The following is an 18,375-nucleotide window of genomic DNA, read 5'->3' on the forward strand; positions in this document are numbered from 1 at the left end:
TGGGAGTGAAGGTTCCCACATTACAGTGAAATGCTCCACTTTCAATAAATTGACGTTCTGGGAAGAAAAAACTCTTTTTTCATACGAGTTGGAAGATGCAAATAAGTGTCTGGAGGGGTTTTTTTTTTGGAAAGCATTGAAGCAGGTTGAGGACTAACTTCTCTTTTTTTTGAAATCTCCTCTGCTTTCCAGCTACATCTTTCATTGCCTTTCAAAACTGGGGCCTTTATTAACGAGAGTTAAATTGCATAATACTGGAAAAGAATTTAAAATAATTACTTCCTAACCCCATTTGCAAAGCCCTGAAGCACAAGGCTTTATTACCCTTATCTTAACTTTCCTAACTACTAACATTTTAGCAGTTAGGAAATTATCCTTTCCCTTTAGAAAAATCCAGCTGCAGTTATTTTTTTCCACACTTTTATTAGCCCTCCATATATTGATAATCATCTCAGCATATTGAGGTGTTTCAGGAGGAGACATTAAGGCCAATCAAGTGAATAATTCAACATTTTAAAAACTGTCTGAACACAAATTTACACAATAGCCCGTGACAAAAGAATCTTTGGGGGACGATCAAATAAATAACAGTCATTTTTCAAGAACGCTGCAACACCATCACAAGAATAACACAGGACTCTTCTTCCACGGTGGGCTGTTATTGTTCATGGGAGTGTCAACCTGCTGGAGGGCTGGAGGGCTCTGCAGAGGGATCTGGAGAGACTGGAGGGATCTGGAGAAGGATCTGGACAGGCTGGAGGGTGCTGGAGAAGGATCTCGACCCGCTGGAGGGCAGGAGGGCTCTGCAGAGGGATCTGGAGAGACTGGAGGGATCTGGAGAAGGATCTGGACAGGCTGGAGGGTTCTGGAGAAGGATCTCGACCTGCTGGAAGGCAGGAGGCCTCTGCAGAGGGATCTGGAGAGACTGGAGGGATCTGGAGAAGGATCTCGACCTGCTGGAAGGCAGAAGGGCTCTGCAGAGGGATCTGGAGACACTGGAGGGATCTGGAGAAGGATCTGGACAGGCTGGAGGGTGCTGGAGAAGGATCTCGACCTGCTGGAGGGCAGGAGGGCTCTGCAGAGGGATCTGGAGAGACTGGAGGGATCTGGAGAAGGATCTGGACAGGCTGGAGGGTTCTGGAGAAGGATCTCGACCTGCTGGAGGGCAGGAGGGCTCTGCAGAGGGATCTGGAGAGACTGGAGGGATCTGGAGAAGGATCTGGACAGGCTGGAGGGTGCTGGAGAAGGATCTCGACCTGCTGGAGGGCAGGAGGGCTCTGCAGAGGGATCTGGAGAGACTGGAGGGATCTGGAGAAGGATCTGGACAGGCTGGAGGGTTCTGGAGAAGGATCTCGACCTGCTGGAAGGCAGGAGGGCTCTGCAGAGGGATCTGGAGAGACTGGAGGGATGGGCTGATTCCAATGGGATGAAGTTCAACAAGGTCAAGTGCAGGTCCTGCCCTTTGGCCACCCCAACCCCTGCAGCGCTCCAGGCTGGGCACAGAGTGGCTGGAGAGGGACAGGCAGAGGGACCTGGGGGGACTGAGGGACAGGAAGCTCAACAGGAGCCACCAGTGTGCCCAGGTGGCCAAGAAGGCCAAGGGGATCCTGGCCTGGATCCAAACTAGCGTGGCCAGCAGGCCCAGGGCAGTGACCCTTCCCCTGGACTCTGCCTTGGGGAGGCCACACCTTGAGTGTTGTGTTCAGTTCTGGGCCCCTCAGTTGAGGAAAGAGATTGAGGGGCTGGAGCGGGGCCAGAGACAGAGAATCCACCTCCAGGGACAGAGAATCCACCTCCAGGGACAGAGAATCCAACATGTCTTGATCCAACCTCACTGTGATCCCAGTGGGGTTGGATCAAGGGTTGATGATCTCAGAGGTCTCTTCCAACTCAACTGAGAAGAGCAACGAGGCTGGAGAAGGGACTGGAGCACAAGTGCTGTGGGGAGAGGCTGAGGGAGCTGGGGGTGTTCAGCCTGGAGAAGAGGAGGCTCAGAGGTGACCTCAGCACTGTCTGGAACTGCCTGAAGGGAAGTTCTGGCCAGGTGGGGGTTGGTCTCTTCTCCCAGGCACTCAGCAATAGGACAAGGGGGCACGATGGGCTCAAGCTCTGCCAGGGGAAATTGAAGTTGGAGAGCAGGTAGAAATTCTTTGCAGAGAGAGTGCTCAGGGATTGGAATGGGCTGCCCAGAGAGGGGGTGGATTCCCCACCCCTGGAGGTTTTTCAGCTGAGCTTGGCCGTGGCACTGAGTGCCATGATCTGGTGATCAAAGTGGGGTTGGATCAAGGGTTGGATTTGATGATCTTGGAGGTCTCTTCCAACCCAGCGGATTCTGTGATTCTATGAAGCAAAGGAGCTAAAGAAACCCTGAGCTCCCACCCACTGCTGATGCTCCAAAGCTCATGGTGAAAAAGGCTCATCCTCCTCTTCCTCCAGCTTTAAGGACTCTCTGCCTCTTCTCAGAGTGGAGCAGAGGGGACAGTGCAGGTCAAGCCCTGCCAGGTCCAGGGGTGTTTTGGTGTCAGGTTTTGTGTGGTAAGAGCTCAGAAATTGTTTTTATAGTTGAGCAGTTTTTGCTGCTGCCCAGAGATATTTTACCTGCTGGACTCTGAGCAAAGAGATGCAGCTGAAACCCCACCCAATCCAGGGCACTCCAAAAGCACTGTCTGGAAAATCCAAGCTTAAAGTGAGGCCAAATCCTTTCCTATGAAATCATGAGCTCTGCTAAGCTGAGGCTTTGGGAGGGTTTCTCAGCTTTTACAGCAATGGGCAAAAAGTATTGGAGTGAAAAGGGACAAGAGGGAAATGCTTCCCTGGGAATGGCCCCAGGTCAGGAAAATGTGGGATGTACAGACTTATATGGGTTTTGTGGCCATATTATAAAGAAATTCTAATAGAGTGTTATAGATAATACATATAAATATAAATATATAAAAATATAAATATTATGTATTTTACATATATATACACATATATATACATATGTATATTTATAAATATATATACACATAAATACACACATATATGCATATATATATATGTATATGTATATTTATGTATATGTAATAAATGTGTATATATATGAATATGTGTATATACATATATATGATCCTAATCAAGAACTGTAGGGATAGGATGAGGAGTAAAACTGAAATACAGGAAATTTAGATGGAATATTGGGAAGAAATTCCTCCCTCTGAGGGTGGGCAGGCCCTGGCACAGGTTGGGCAGAGAAGCTGTGACTGCCCCAGCCCTGGGAGTGTCCAAGGCCAGGTTGGACAGGGCTTGGAGCACCCTGGGCTGGTGGGAGGTGCCCCTGCCCATGGCAGGGGGTGGGACTGGTTGATCTTAAAGGTCCCTTCCACCCCAAACCACTCTGTGATCCCACATTTTTCACCATAAAATGAACAACAAGCTCAGTGCTGAAGGATCTGGGATTTCTGCTGGTGCTGCCTCAAAGTGGCACAGCAGAGCTTTGCAAAGCTGAGCTTTAGACCTCTTCAAAGTGCCAACCCCCATAGAATCACAGAATCATAGAATGGATTGGGTTGGAAAAGACCTCCGAGATCATCAAGTCCAACCCTTGGGCCAACTCCAGTCCCTTTACCAGATCATGGCACTCAGTGCCACGGCCAAGCTCAGCTGAAAAACCTCCAGGGATGGGGAATCCACCCCCTCTCTGGGCAGCCCATTCCAATCCCTGAGCACTCTCTCTGCAAAGAATTTCTTTCTGATCTCCAACTTCAATTTCCCCTGGCAGAGCTTGAGCCCATCGTGCCCCCTTGTCCTATTGCTGAGTGCCTGGGAGAAGAGACCAACCCCCACCTGGCCAGAACTTCCCTTCAGGCAGTTCCAGACAGTGCTGAGGTCACCTCTGAGCCTCCTCTTCTCCAGGCTGAACACCCCCAGCTCCCTCAGCCTCTCCCCACAGCACTTGTGCTCCAGTCCCTTCTCCAGCCTCGTTGCTCTTCTCTGGACCTGCTCCAGCCCCTCAACTTCTTTTGCAGGGTTTCACAATACAAGGGATTGGAGTCTTGGTTTCTCCACACTTTCTGAGAACACTTTTTGCCACTTTTTTCCCTCTTGGATAAATCACACTTTCAATCTATAAGGTGAGTGAGGGGCTCTCAGGCAGGGCTGATCCCAGTGTGGGGGTTCTTACTGGTGTTGGAGCCTGAACTGGTGAGGCAAAGTGTGTGCAGACTGTACCTCTAAACCCACAGAGCACCCACAGACTGGTTTGGGTTGGAATAGACCTTAAAGACCATCCTGTCCCAGCCCCTGCCATGGGCAGGGACACCTCCCACCAGCCCAGGGTGCTCCAAGCCCTGTCCAACCCAGCCTTGGTCACTTCCAGGGATGGGGCAGCCACAGCTTCTCTGCCCAACCTGTGCCAGGGCCTGCCCATCCTCAGAGCCAACAATTCCTTCCCAATATCCCATCTATCCCTGCTCTCTGGCAGTGGGAAGCCATTCCCTGTGTCCTGTCCCTCCATCCCTTGTCCCCAGTCCCTCTCCAGCTCTCCTGGAGCCCCTTACGCACTGGAAGGGGCTCTCAGGTGTCCCTGGAGACTTCTCTTCTCCAGGTGATCCCCCAGCTCTCCCAGAGGGGCTCCAGCCCTGCAACATCTCCGGGGCCTCCTCTGGACTCTCCAGCAGCTCCATGTCCTTGTGCTGTTGTTCCCCAGGGCTGGGGCAGCTCACCAGGTGGGGGCTCACCTGAGGGGGCAGAGGGGGACAATCCATCCCTCCCCTTCTGCCCACACTGTGGGACCAGCCCAGGGTGTCTCCTGTGCCCAGCAGTTCATTCTCACAGTGTCCCACGGAGCTGTTGCTGCTGTATCAGGCCCTGGGAGTGTCTGGCTGAGCCACAGAACAAAGTGGAGCTTTCGGAGCCCTGTCAGGTGTCCTGATGTCATTTGCTCCCCGCCAGTGACTCAAACCCAGAGCTAAACTGAGTGGGTGGGAAAGTTGCAGAACAAATGTCACCCCATGCAGAGGAGAATTGCCAGTGGGCTTTGTTAGCCAATAGCACCAAATTAAGAGTTTAAAAATCTCTTTTCATAAACAGCTCCTTCAAATGACTGCCTTGTTCCCCCTGCACAGCCCTGCCCTGTTGGAGACCGTTCTGCTCTCGAGTTGGAGCTTGGCTGCACTTGCAAAAGCTTTTCTTTCCTTGAAAGAGCATTATTGCCACTGCCAGGCTTGTATCAAGTGCTGAACAATTCTTGGGCTATCACACAATGCTGCCCACATCTTAAAATACACAAATTCATCTTTCTGCAAGGAGGAAAGAGCTGGAAATAGAGAGTTGTGAAGTGTGAGGGCAGGAAGTTGGGTACTGGGCAGGTGCTTGGGCACAGAGGTGGGAACAGTCACCTGAGGGTCTAGAAAGAGCCCAGGGAAGGTGAAAAACCTTCTGTGCCAGGAGTGCTGTGGAATGTCCTGAGATACAGATGGAATTTCCTGAGATCCAGGTGAAATATCTGGATGAGACCACAGGTACAGGGAAGTGCCAACTCTTGGTGCCATGTGAGGGTCTGGGTCTCCACATCCTCTCTGTGTCCTCCCCATCAGGCAACTTCGAGTGTTCTCCCCTCCCTTCACCACATCCCCTCCCATCCCCTCCACTGCCACACAGAGGGGCACAGGGATTGCTGAGGGTGAGATGGGCCTTCCCATGGGCTCCTCTCCTCTCCTGTCCTCTCCTGTCCTGTCCTGTCCCCTCCTGTCCTCTCCTCCCCTCCCCTCCTCCCCTCCCCTGCCCTCCACTCCTCCCCTCCCCTGCCCTCCCCTCCCCTCCCCTCCCCTCCTCTCCTCTCCTCTCTCCTCCTCTCCTCTCCCCTCCCCTCCCCTCCTCTCCTCTCTCCTCCTCTCCTCTCCCCTCCCCTCCCCTCCCCTCCCCTCCTCTCACCTCCTCTCCTCTCTCCTCCTCTCCTCTCCTCTCCTCTCCTCTCCTCTCCTCTCCTCTCCTCTCCTCTCCTCTCCTCTCCTCTCCTCTCCTCTCCTCTCTCCTCTCCTCTCTCCTCCTCTCCTCTCCTCTCCTCTCCTCTCCTCTCCTCTCCTCTCCTCTCCTCTCCTCTCCTCTCCTCTCTCTCCTCTCCTCTCCTCTCCTCTCCTCTCCTCTCCTCTCCTCTCCTCTCCTCTCCTCTCCTCTCCTCTCCTCTCCTCTCCTCTCCTCTCCTCTCCTCTCCTCTCCTCTCCTCTCCTCTCCTCTCCTCTCCTCTCCTCTCCTCTCCTCTCCTCTCCTCTCCTCTCCTCTCCTCTCCTCTCCTCTCCTCTCCTCTCCTCTCCTCTCCTCTCCTCTCCTCTCTCCTCTCCTCTCCTCTCCTCTCCTCTCCTCTCCTCTCCTTTCCTCTCCTCTCCTCAGATTTATTCCTCTAAGCCCATTTTAAGTTTAGCCATAAATTTTGAGGAGGATTTTTCAGCTCATGAATGGAAACCAAACAGCCCTTTAAGCTCCCCCGGGTTTGAGGAGAGCTTGGAAATCTCCCTGAGCCCTGGGATTTAACCACGTGCTTGAAGTTTAATTACACCTTGAAACTCGGCTCCCGTTTAGCTCCTTATCCCGACAGAAGGGCTTTAAAACACCATCTCACTGCATGAAACACCTTCCCAGGTTCTTCCCTACCCTGCTGTTGAGCTGCTGGAAACTCCACCAGGCCAAGTGATGCAACACCACCTTTTTTAACTGCCTAAAAGGTGTCTGGATTTGGAAAATGTTTATTAAGATAGTACCATAAACCAGGGAGATGAAATGGTTTCAAACCAGCCCCGAGTGTCTGCTGGCTGATAAATCAGTGCCCTTATCAACTTCTCATGCATTGCAATGGACTTGGCAAAGATTAGCAGAAGATGAAAGCCCTTTTATTACCCTCATCTTCAGACTTCTGAGCACTCACACTCAAGGACAATTCCCCACACCTTATCTGGATGGAGACAGCATTGATTCAGTTTACATTAACCTTTTAAGACCTATCAGATTAGGCTGGATACATTTCACTTGATAAGACTTTAACTGGAGTCGAGTCTCTGCTGTTCCTCTGTCCTGGAGTGTGGGATTAATCACCATCAGCAAAGCTGCCTCCCAAACTTTGGGTGGCAAAGTGTTTTTAATCACAATTTTAGCTCTAAAATTACTGACCAACCTTCCCAACCACCTCAGTCATTCGAAATCAATTGTTCCCAGGGACATTTAACTTTCTAACAAGAAGTCTGTGTTGGGTCCAGTCCTGTTTAACATCTTTAGTGATGATTTAGATGAGGGGATTCAGTCCATCAGCAGCAAATTTGCTGATGACACCAAGTTGGGAGGGAGTGTCGAGCTGCTGGAAGGCAGGAGGGCTCTGCAGAGGGATCTGGAGAGACTTGAGGGATGGGCTGATTGCAATGGGATGAAGTTCAACAAGGCCAAGTGCAGGTCCTGCCCTTTGGCCACCCCAAGCCCTGCAGCGCTCCAGGCTGGGCACAGAGTGGCTGGAGAGCAGCCAGGCAGAGGGACCTGGGGGGACTGAGGGACAGGAAGCTCAACAGGAGCCACCAGTGTGCCCAGGTGGCCAAGAAGGCCAAGGGGATCCTGGCCTGGATCCAAACTAGCGTGGCCAGCAGGCCCAGGGCAGTGACCCTTCCCCTGGACTCTGCCTTGGGGAGGCCACACCTTGAGTGTTGTGTTCAGTTCTGGGCCCCTCAGTTGAGGAAAGAGATTGAGGGGCTGGAGCGGGGCCAGAGAAGAGCAACGAGGCTGGAGAAGGGACTGGATGTGGCACTGAGTGTCCTCTGAAACACCTCCAGGGACAGAGAATCCAACATGTCTTGATCCAACCCCACCGTGATCACCAGCCCAGGGCACAGAGTGCCAGAGTGATCCCAGTGGGGTTGGATCAAGGGTTGATGATCTCAGAGGTCTCTTCCAACCCAAGTGAGAAGAGAAGAGCAACGAGGCTGGAGAAGGGACTGGAGCACAAGTGCTGTGGGGAGAGGCTGAGGGAGCTGGGGGTGTTTAGCCTGGAGAAGAGGAGGCTCAGAGGTGACCTGAGCACTGTCTGGAACTGCCTGAAGGGAAGTTCTGGCCAGGTGGGGGTTGGTCTCTTCTCCCAGGCACTCAGCAATAGGACAAGGGGGCACGATGGGCTCAAGCTCTGCCAGGGGAAATTGAAGTTGGAGAGCAGAAAAAATTCTTTGCAGAGAGAGTGCTCAGGGATTGGAATGGGCTGCCCAGAGAGGGGGTGGATTCCCCATCCCTGGAGGTTTTTCAGCTGAGCTTGGCCGTGGCACTGAGTGCCATGATCTGGTAAAGGGACTGGAGTTGGACCAAGGGTTGGACTCGATGATCTGGGAGGTCTTTTCCAACCCAATCGATCGAGTCGATTCGATTCTAAGTCTTTGTGCTCTGCTGTTTCAAGGCTCACTCCAGGCAACCTGAGGACATAATTCTCAGACCATCCTACTTATAATGTCCTGTACAACCTCATTATCTTTTGGGTCTCACCTCATGGGAATTTTATCAAGATTCATGTTTTGGCTTTTTTGGGGGGGAGTAGGGAGAAGAATTTTCTAACTTGTAGGTGAGTTATTTCCCCAAAACCTGACCTGGGTTTGATGGACAAAGAAAAATTCTGGTATTTTACCTCCTTGTCTAATGTATGATAAGAAACTCAAACAGGAATTGTGCATCTTCAACAGGAATTCTGCATCTTGAAATGGGAATTCTGCATCTTCAAACAGGGATTTGCACCTTCAAACAGGGATTCTGCAACTTCATCAGGATTTCTGCATCTTCAAACAGGAATTCTGCATCTTCAAACAGGAATTTGCATCTTCATCAGGAATTCTGCATCTTCAAACAGGAATTTGCATCTTCATCAGGAATTTTGCATCTTCAACAGGAATTCTGCATCTTCATCAGGAATTCTGCATCTTCAAACAGGAATTTGCATCTTCATCAGGAATTCTGCACCTTCAAACAGGAATTCTGCACCTTCAAACAGGAATTCTGCATCTTCAAACAGGAATTCTGCACCTTCAAACAGGAATTCTGCATCTTCATCAGGAATTCTGCATCTTCAAACAGGAATTCTGCATCTTCATCAGGAATTCTGCATCTTCAAACAGGAATTCTGCATCTTCAAACAGGAATTCTGCACCTTCAAACAGGAATTCTGCATTTTGAAACAGGAATTCTGCATCTTCAAACAGGAATTTGCATCTTCAAACAGGAATTGTGGATCTTTAAACAGGAATTTGCATCTTCAAACAGGAATTCTGCACCTTCAAACAGGAATTCTGCATCTTCAAACAGGAATTCTGCACCTTCAAACAGGAATTCTGCACCTTCAAACAGGAATTGTGCATCTCTCCAGTCCTGCTGAGCCCATTCAGTGTCTGGTGCCAAGTGGGGGCTCATTTTTTGACCCACAAGAAGCACAAACCCACAATTAATGCTCCCAGAACTGCAGCCAAACCCTGTGGATGGGCTGTGTGGGAACCCTCTGGGCAGGATGGTGCTGGATGGACTGAGAGAAACACCCTTCCCAGTGTCCTGAACTCGGAGTTCCCATCAAAGCAACTGCTTAGGAAGGGGAATAGTCACAGTTCAGCCCCAAACCTGAGGCTTGTGATGGTTCCTGCCTGTTTGCTGTGGATGTCCCGACCCGGGGGCTGCTCTGCTGCTGCTCTGCACCAGATAATGGAGCCATTACCTTAATAAGGTACCAGACCTCTGGCCCAGAACTGCTGCTTGGGGCCAGTTCTTGTTAAAACAACACCTTTAAAACGTGTTTTGGTTAACCCTGTGCAGCAGCAGCTCCTTGACTGAAGCAGCCCCATCACAGAATGAATCTTGGCTCAAGATAAAACATTTTCAGCGATTGTAGGAAAAAATAACAACAATGAGAGTGGGTTGAGAGGGCAAAGGGACATCAGTATTCCTGAGAAAGGGGATAAATGTCTCTCAAATAGTGGTGCTGACTTTTTATAGGCATTTCCTTTTAGTCTAAACACTGTAATTCCTAAGGGGGTTTAGGGGGTGGGAGGGGGGCAGGAGTTAAACCCATCATGGGAAATAATACGGTGGGATGCAAAGTCTGGCCCTGATGAAAAGGTCAAGCAGAGCTGAGACCTTTCCTCCCTAGAAGGGAAGCAGCTTTTCCTCCTCAAAAATGGAATGTTTAGTCCATGCTGAGCATCAGGACCAGCCCTTGGATATCAGTAGATGATTAATTAGCCACTGATACAGTAGATTGGATGGCGCTCCCAGGGGCAGGGCTCGAAGAGCAATGACTTAATGCTCTCGAGGGACAAGCTCCTTGGAAGCTCAGGGGAGGCTCCTCCCACTCCCAGCCCGGCGACGGTTCCCGAATGTCTTGGTTTGAGATAAGCAACTGCCAACCCCACCAAGCACAGAGAGAGAAAAGCCTCCCTCCTAACACCAGGGAAAGGGAGGAAAAAAGAGAGGGGAAAGAAAAAACACTTCAAACTGCATTTATACTAAATTTACATATATTTTTCACAGAAAGGAAGAGACAATTAGAAGAGAGTACAAATATACACTCACACAAGTCTGCAACAACAAGTTCCCCACCTCAACTTCGTAACGAACACACAACTTCTACTGTCCTAACTACACATTACTTAAGAAGAAGCTTATTCCCCAGGGAGACAAACCCAAGCAGAAAGGAGAGACCCAGAACAACACATTTTCCTTTCCTGAGGTACCCTGTGAGCCAGTGGTGGGCCTGGTCCTCTCCATCCCCCCTGGGACAGCATCGTGTGTCCTCCCAAGAGGAGGCTGAGAAGCGACTGCCTTAACCACTCCCACACTGGTTCCTACTTCCCTGCCTTAACCACTCCCACACTGGTTCCTACTTCCCTGCCTTAACCACTCCCACGCTGGTTCCTACTGCCCTGCCTTAACCACTCCCACACTGGTTCCTACTTCCCTGGAGATGATGTCATAATGTGGTATGGAATACAAAGTTACTGGCTAGCAGAGGTCAGCTGTTGGCTCAGCCCAGCTCAAGTCAGCTGACAGCTTTGGCCTAGTCCAAACTCCAGAGCCCAAATTTAGACCCACTGAGGTGAACCCATAACACTGAAGGAAGAAGTCCAGATGAGTCAAGAGTCCACACAGAGGAGCAAGTTTTATTGGGGTGCCCGGACTTTTATAGGGGAGCATGGGAGGTTCCAGAACTTGGGCGGAGTAAGGGGAGGAGACAGGGAGGAGCGAAGCATCTGATTGGTGGGTATGCAAATGAAGGGGGTGGAACAAGGGAAGAACCAATGGGAGAACAGAACCATATAAGGGAAATGGGGCACTGCACCAAACAGGGACCAATCAGGGTAGGGTTGGTGGGAAAAACCTGAGGGGGTTCTGGGAAGAAGAATGTCCTAGTTGAGCAGGAGGGACCAGCTAACCCTGTGTGGGGGTGATCAAAGCTGTGTATTCTACCCCCTCTATTCATTCCCCAAGGACAATGGGCCATTGGCAGCAGCTGCCCAGGGAGTCATTGGCACCTTCACACCCAGCCTGAGGGGGCGGAGCTGCCAATGGGCCATCAACAGTTCAACACCCCCTGGCTCCCAGAGTTAATCACCCACTGTGTGAGTCCCCGCCCAGGGGGAGGAACTGAGAGCTCCCTGAGGGTACATAAGTGGTGGGTAAGACCTCGGGAACCTCTCGTCAGATCCAGAGCAGCAGCAGGACCTCGACAGGAAGAGATCCCCGCTCTTGCCCAGACCACAGCCCTCACCTGCACCAACAGGTTTTTCTTTTCCTTTTGCTCTGGACTTGGGGGAACCACAGGGGTCTCAGCACAAGGGCAAACAAACCCCCTTGGGTTTGTGCCCCAGGACACTGGGTTATACTGCTGGGGTTTGTGAGTTGAAAGCAATTTCCCTTGTGTGTCAATGTTGTTATTGTAATATTATTATTAAATTTTAGGTCTGACTTATAATCTCTCTGGTGGTGAGTTCATTTCCCCTGCTGGTTCACCTTTAAACCAGCACAAAGAACTTGGACAGGGATTCCTATAGGGAGGCATTATGGGTAGACCTGATGACCGGCGCCATTAACAGGGGAGAAATCAACGTATGAAATGCTGGAGCCCACAGCCTCAGGCTCTCTGATCTCTGCATCCTCGTCAACCCATCGCTTGTAGTATCTCTGCCATTTAATAAAATCTTGGTCTATCCCAACACTTGGAGTTCTGCCCTCCAGCTGTGCCCGGGCACTGAGAGCCAAACCCCTCCAGGGAGCTCACTGTCACTTATCCCCTTGGATATTCCACACCAATCCTTCAGCTGGTGATCTCTTTGGGGTGGTGGTGGATTCCTCAGGAGTAAGAGATGCCTCTGAGCCTTGAGCTGGTGTTTTCCACCCAGGGCGTCCTCGTTTCAGGAGCAGAACAGGGATGCCACCCTGCTGATGGGCACACAGGCTGGTGAGTACCCTGCATTCCTAAATCCTGCCTGTGGAGCCCTCTGGGTTTTCTCAGCACTCAGGAGAGAAGATCCAGGATGGAACAAGTTCTCAGTTTACCAAAGTTCTGCAGATTTTAGGCATTGGGGTCTGCTTGGGCTGTTGCTTTCCTTTACCACAAGGGAGTATTGATGGGGTCACTGCTGGGCATGTTGTGGGCACAGGGAAGTATTGGCTGGATATTGGGGAGGAATTCCTGGCTGGGAGGGTGGGCAGGCCCTGGCACAGGTTGGGCAGAGCAGCTGTGGCTGCCCCATCCCTGGGAGTGTCCCAGGCCAGGTTGGACAGGGCTTGGAGCACCCTGGGCTGGTGGGAGGTGTCCCTGCCCATGGCAGGGGTGGCACTGGATGGGCTTTGAGGTCCCTCCCAACTCAAACCATTCATGATTCTCCAAAATCAAGACCACATTAGTTGAACATAAAACTCTACTGGTTTCCTCCTCTTGGAGGACTGACCAGTGAGGGTTTTGGAGAAAGCAAAGCTTTGGGGAAGCTGTTTTGAGTCCTGGCATGAATTGAGTGCTGCTGCTCTGTGTCAGTGCCAAGTCTGGGTGCTGAGAGCCAAACACACCAGAGGCTGTGGAGGGGGATCCAGCTGGGCCTTTGGCACTGCCATGGCAGCACTCAGGTGGTGTGTTCTGATGGCTGAGGTTGGTGACTCTTTTCTGAAGAAAATAACTTATCAAAGGGCTTGGACTGGTCTAGAAGGGGCGAGTTCAGCACAGCCTGCTGAGAGCAGGCACTGGTCTGTAAGACAGAAAGCAGGAATTGTTATAAACTCCCTCTCAGGCCAAGCTCTACTGGATCTTTTTATAGCTGCACTTATTGCTGAGACTTAAACAATTTACCCACCCAGGTAAGACTTCATGCAAGGGCAACCCAAACCCTTTGCATGTAAAATTTCAATAAAGGGAAGATGAACAAGAATCTACTAATCCTTGACTCCTAAATTTATGAACTTGCCAGTGTTAACCTTTTGTTTTATTGCTTTTATGGCCACTCTATAAAATACAGCCCTAGTGAAATACCTGAGTGGTTGAATGATGCTGCCTGGAAGGGTTGGGTTGCTGAGGATGAAGAGCCCTTTCTCCCACTGGGAGGTACCCCAGGCCACAGGGAGGGTGGCACAGGAGTTTCTCTGTGCTCAGATATGCCCAAAGCCAAGAGAAATGAGAAAAGGAGTGACAGGTCTAATCAGCTCTTTCTGTGAATCCTGAAGTCCTTTAGGCTTGGTCTTATGGACCAGAGGACTAATAAAGGATCTGCAGGAGTTTCTGGGGGTGTCAGACCTGCAGAATGTTTGCAAAGCCCACCCCTGCCCAGCTGCAGGGTTGGAGAAGCAAGGCCTTCATGCAGCAGGAGATTTTTATATAGAAATAGAAATAAGAATAAATAGAAATAGCTCAGAAGGAAGAGGAGGAAACTGCAGGGCCCAGAGCAGCATTTAGAGCTCAATGGGGTTTGATTGCTCCACACCTGCCTGCTCCTCTAAGGCTGAAGCAGGAAAAAGAATCTCCCCTGATATGCAAATCCAGCAGATCTCGAGGCAGTTGAGGAGGGTGAGGGAGAGATCTGAAAATCCCAGTGTCCTGGTTCAGCAACTGGGACCACTGTGTGGGTGTGCCCAAAGCTGTGCATTCCAAACCCTCCATTCCTTGCCCAGCAACTGTTCCCAATGGCCCATTGGCAGCAGCTGCCCAGGGCACAGCTGAGCCCTCAGGCTGGGAGCTGGCTGGGAAAGAAGCCTGGCAGAGGAGCTGGGAGAACTGCCCTGCAGGGAGTCCTTGGCACCTCCACACCCACCTGAGGGCTCAGCTCTGCCCATGGGCCAGCAACCATTCCAAAATCCCCCCTGACTGCCAGAGTCAGATCCCCCAGGGTGGAACTCCCTGCCCTGGGGGAGGCACTGGGGGCTCCCACCCAAACCTCAGGGGAGACAATCTTGGCCTTTGGGGACTTCTGGGACCACTCCTTGGATGCAGAGGAGGAGCAGCCCCTGGCCAGGAGGAGCCACCACTCTGGCCCAGACTGTGCCATCATCTGCACCAACAGGTTTGTCCCTTCCTTTGCCTTTGGACTCGAGAGAACCACGTGGGGCTCAGCACAGGGGCCACCAAACCCCCCTGTGTTTGTGCCCCAGGGGGCTGGGTTAGACTGCTGGGGTTGGGGGTTAAACCCAATTTCTCTTTGTGCCATTGCATTTATTGTAATATTGTTATTGAATTGTAACTCTGATTTATAATCTCTCTTGTGTTGGATTCATTTCTCCTGCTGCTTTACCTTTGAACCAGCACACCCAGTCACCAGGTCCAGCTTCTTGGCAAGGGTTTGGATTTGTCCCTTCTCTCTGGCTTACTCAGGAAAGACTTCACAGCAGAGAATGAAGGATTCTCTTTCCTTTCCATCTTGGGAAGGATCTTTGGGGCTTCTGTGGGCTCTGCTGGAGCAGTCAGAGGTTCCCCAACAGATCTCCTCAACTTTGAACACCAAGGATGTTCCTTCCTTTGGCTGCAGCAATTCCATCAGGAAAGATCCCAAGATCCAGAGAGCTCTTCCAAGGAATCCAAGAGCCTTGGATTGAGTTTCAAAGTTTCTGGCAGTGTCACAGAAATCCAAGAGCAGGTTTTGTGTGGACATTTTATATTCCTTATTTTAATACAATTTTCTTCTGGAAATGCCTCATTTCCATTAACTAATTCAAATTATGTACTTATGGATGTTCTCATGTTCTCCACCCATTGGGATTCTGGAGGATCACGACCATAAAAATGTATAAATTTGAGCTTTTCTCTCCCTTCAAAGTCAGAGTACCATGAAATTCTCAGAACAATTTTGGGATGGGAAACCCATTTTTGTGATCAGCAACAATTTCATCTGACTGATGAGAGCAGTGCTCCTTAATGGTGAGTCAGGATGGCTGGAAATCATTAACAAGACTTCAAAACCTCATCTCTGGCATAGAGAAATGTGTATATTTTTGACTATTAACTCGGTGCCTTGACTTGGCATTTTCCCCTTTTTTCAGCCTCTCTAAAAGAAAAACATCCAAGAGCAGCATCTGATAATTAACCCCAAAGGGCCACATGTACAATTTTATTTCAAAGAGGGACTTTCATGATAGGAAAAGATATTGATTAAAAAAAAAAATAAGGCTTTTTGCATAGAAAAAAAGGACTCAGAGTGCTCTGTGTGCTCCTGCAGGGAGGTTTCCTCCCCCAGTCCTGCCCTTTGGGGGACTGTCTAAGAAACAGGAAAAACTCAGTGCAGGGTTTTTATAATAATTTATTGTGGCCAAACAGGTTGAGAAAAAGAAATGATCCATCTGAGCATGGCCAAAGAGCAGGAAAATGGCAAAGAGAGGGACAGGAAGAACAGGAGCTCTCCCCCAACTCTTTTTCTCCTTCCTGAAGTTTTTCCAGCCTCACATTGGGTTTGGCTGCGAGAAATAATGAAGGTGATGGGGCAAAAATCGAAGCAAAATGGTGACAATTCAAAAGCCTTTCTCTGGTTTTTATATTATTCATTTTTGAAATTATTTTATTTTTTTTAAATCATTGTAAAAAGATGTTATAATGATATATTTGAAGATGATTGTTTGGTGTGATAATCAAACTCATTTCTCCCTGTTCCCAACCTGATAAAAGAGCAGCTGAACACTCTCCCAAATTATGGACATCAAAGGAGCAGGAGGGAGGCAGGAGATTCCCAGAGCTGATGGATATGGGATGCCAAGGAGGGGAAAGCCAGCAAGGGAGAGAGCAGCTAATTGAAAATGTGTGTTGTGTTAATTGGTCTGGAAGTTGTGGTGGCCCTTGCAAGGCCCTGGAGGGGAGTGGGGAGGAAAAGCTCCAAATGATTCCCACGGGATTATTGTATTAATAAGCTTCCAGTTTATTGCCTCTGTTATTTGGAGTTAATCACAATGTATCTCTTTTAAATCTCAATTAATGTCCTTTACAATCAATTCATATTTAATTAATCCAAGGGGCTGATTAAATGGAAAGAGAAGGCTCCTTTTGCTCAAAGTGCTCCCGGTGCTTTCTCTGCCTGAGCGTGGCTGGAGAGGAGAAGGGGCTCTGACAGGACTCAGCCTGACAGCTCTGGAGTTTGCCAATTTGTCCTCTTATTGAAGATGCTTCAGGAGGCCAGAAATTGTAATTCAGCTGAACTGTCTGCAGGGTCAGACACTGCCAGGGCTCAGGTCCCAGCAGAGGAGCCAGGGCTGGAAAAACCCATGGAGAGAAAGGCAAAGGCAGAGGTGGGAATGTCTGATGGAATCCTGGAATGGGAAGGGACCTCAAAGCTCATCCAGTCCCACCCCCTGCCATGGGCAGGGACACCTCCCACCAGCCCAGGCTGCTCCAAGCCCTGTCCAGCCTGGCCTTGGACACTCCCAGGGATGGGGCAGCCACAGCTTCTCTGGGCACCTGTGCCAGGGCCTGCCCACCCTCCCAGCCAACAATTCCTTCCCAATACCCCACCTAACCTGCCCTCTGGCAGTGGCAAACCATTCCCTTGTCCTGTCCCTCCATCCCTTGTCCCCAGTCCCTCTCCAGCTCTCCTGGAGCCCCTTTAGGCCCTGGAAGGGGCTCTCAGGTGTCCCTGGAGCCTTCTCTCCAGGTGAACCTCTGCTGAGACTGCAATTGCTTTCCAGCTTTTCTTCCTGCATTGTGGAATTGGGATGTTGGGTGGGACTTGATGGCTGACACTCCTGGAGCACAAGAGCTGTGGGGAGAGGCTGAGGGAGCTGGGGGTGTTCAGCCTGGAGAAGAGGAGGCTCAGAGGTGACCTCAGCATTGTCTGGAACTGCCTGAAGGGAAGTTCTGGCCAGCTGGGGGTTGGTCTCTTCTCCCAGGCACTCAGCAATAGGACAAGGGGGCACGATGGGCTCAAGCTCTGCCAGGGGAAACTGAAGTTGGAGATGAGAAAGAAATTGTTTGCAGAGAGAGTGCTCAGGGATTGGAATGGGCTGCCCAGAGAGGGGGTGGATTCCCCATCCCTGGAGGTTTTTCAGCTGAGCTTGGCCGTGGCACTGAGTGCCATGATCTGGTAAAGGGACTGGAGTTGGCCCAAGGGTTGGACTTGATGATCTCAGAGGGCTTTTCCAACCCAATCCATTCTATGATTCTGTGATCAACTGCAAACCACACGCAGCTGGATTAACAAGCAAACCCTGCTGGATTAACAAGCAAACCCTGATGGATTAAAAAGCAAACCCTCCTGATTTCCACCCAGGGGAGGAGCAGCTCCATCTCCACAGAGATCTGGGCTGCCTTTCCAAACTGCCCTTGGTGCCTCAAATCAAACCATCTCCAAACCAGCACAGCCCTTTGAAAAACAACCCCACCAGTGCCAAATTCCTCCTGCTCCAGAGGAGTGGAAGCATTTCATGCCTCTAGTTTGGCTCTGCAGAGAGGCTGGAGCTGCTGGAAACAAACATATGCTTCATTTAAAGGAGCAACCAAGTGCTTTGATGTTCAACTCCTGCCCGAGCTGATGCAAAATTAATCACGTCACGTGCGCCGTTTAATTGCAAAACCAATTAGCTCAGAAACGTTCTGCTTTGTGGTTCTCCTAATGGATGGCTTAGTTGGAGTTGGCTTCCCAAAGCCCAGCTTTGGTTGGAGCTGGGCAGGCTGCCACCCTGAGCTATTCCTGGCACTGAGCTCCCTTCAGCCCAGCCAGCGTCAGGCACTCGAAGCACTGACGGTGCTTTGCAGATGTGGGTTTGTGGATGAGCATCTGGAAAGAACCTTCCCAGCCCTTCCAGAGGGTTCTTGGGTGTCCTGGGAGAAGCTTGGCTGGCTGAGGCTGCTCTGTTTGAGGCTGGAAAAGCTGAGCCCTGGGGGAATTTCCATCCTTGTGGCTGTGGTGGAAGGGATTGGGGGTCCAGAGCAGCCTC

Source organism: Pithys albifrons, chromosome 24 (assembly GCF_047495875.1).
Source record: "Pithys albifrons albifrons isolate INPA30051 chromosome 24, PitAlb_v1, whole genome shotgun sequence".
Classification (NCBI taxonomy): domain Eukaryota; kingdom Metazoa; phylum Chordata; class Aves; order Passeriformes; family Thamnophilidae; genus Pithys; species Pithys albifrons.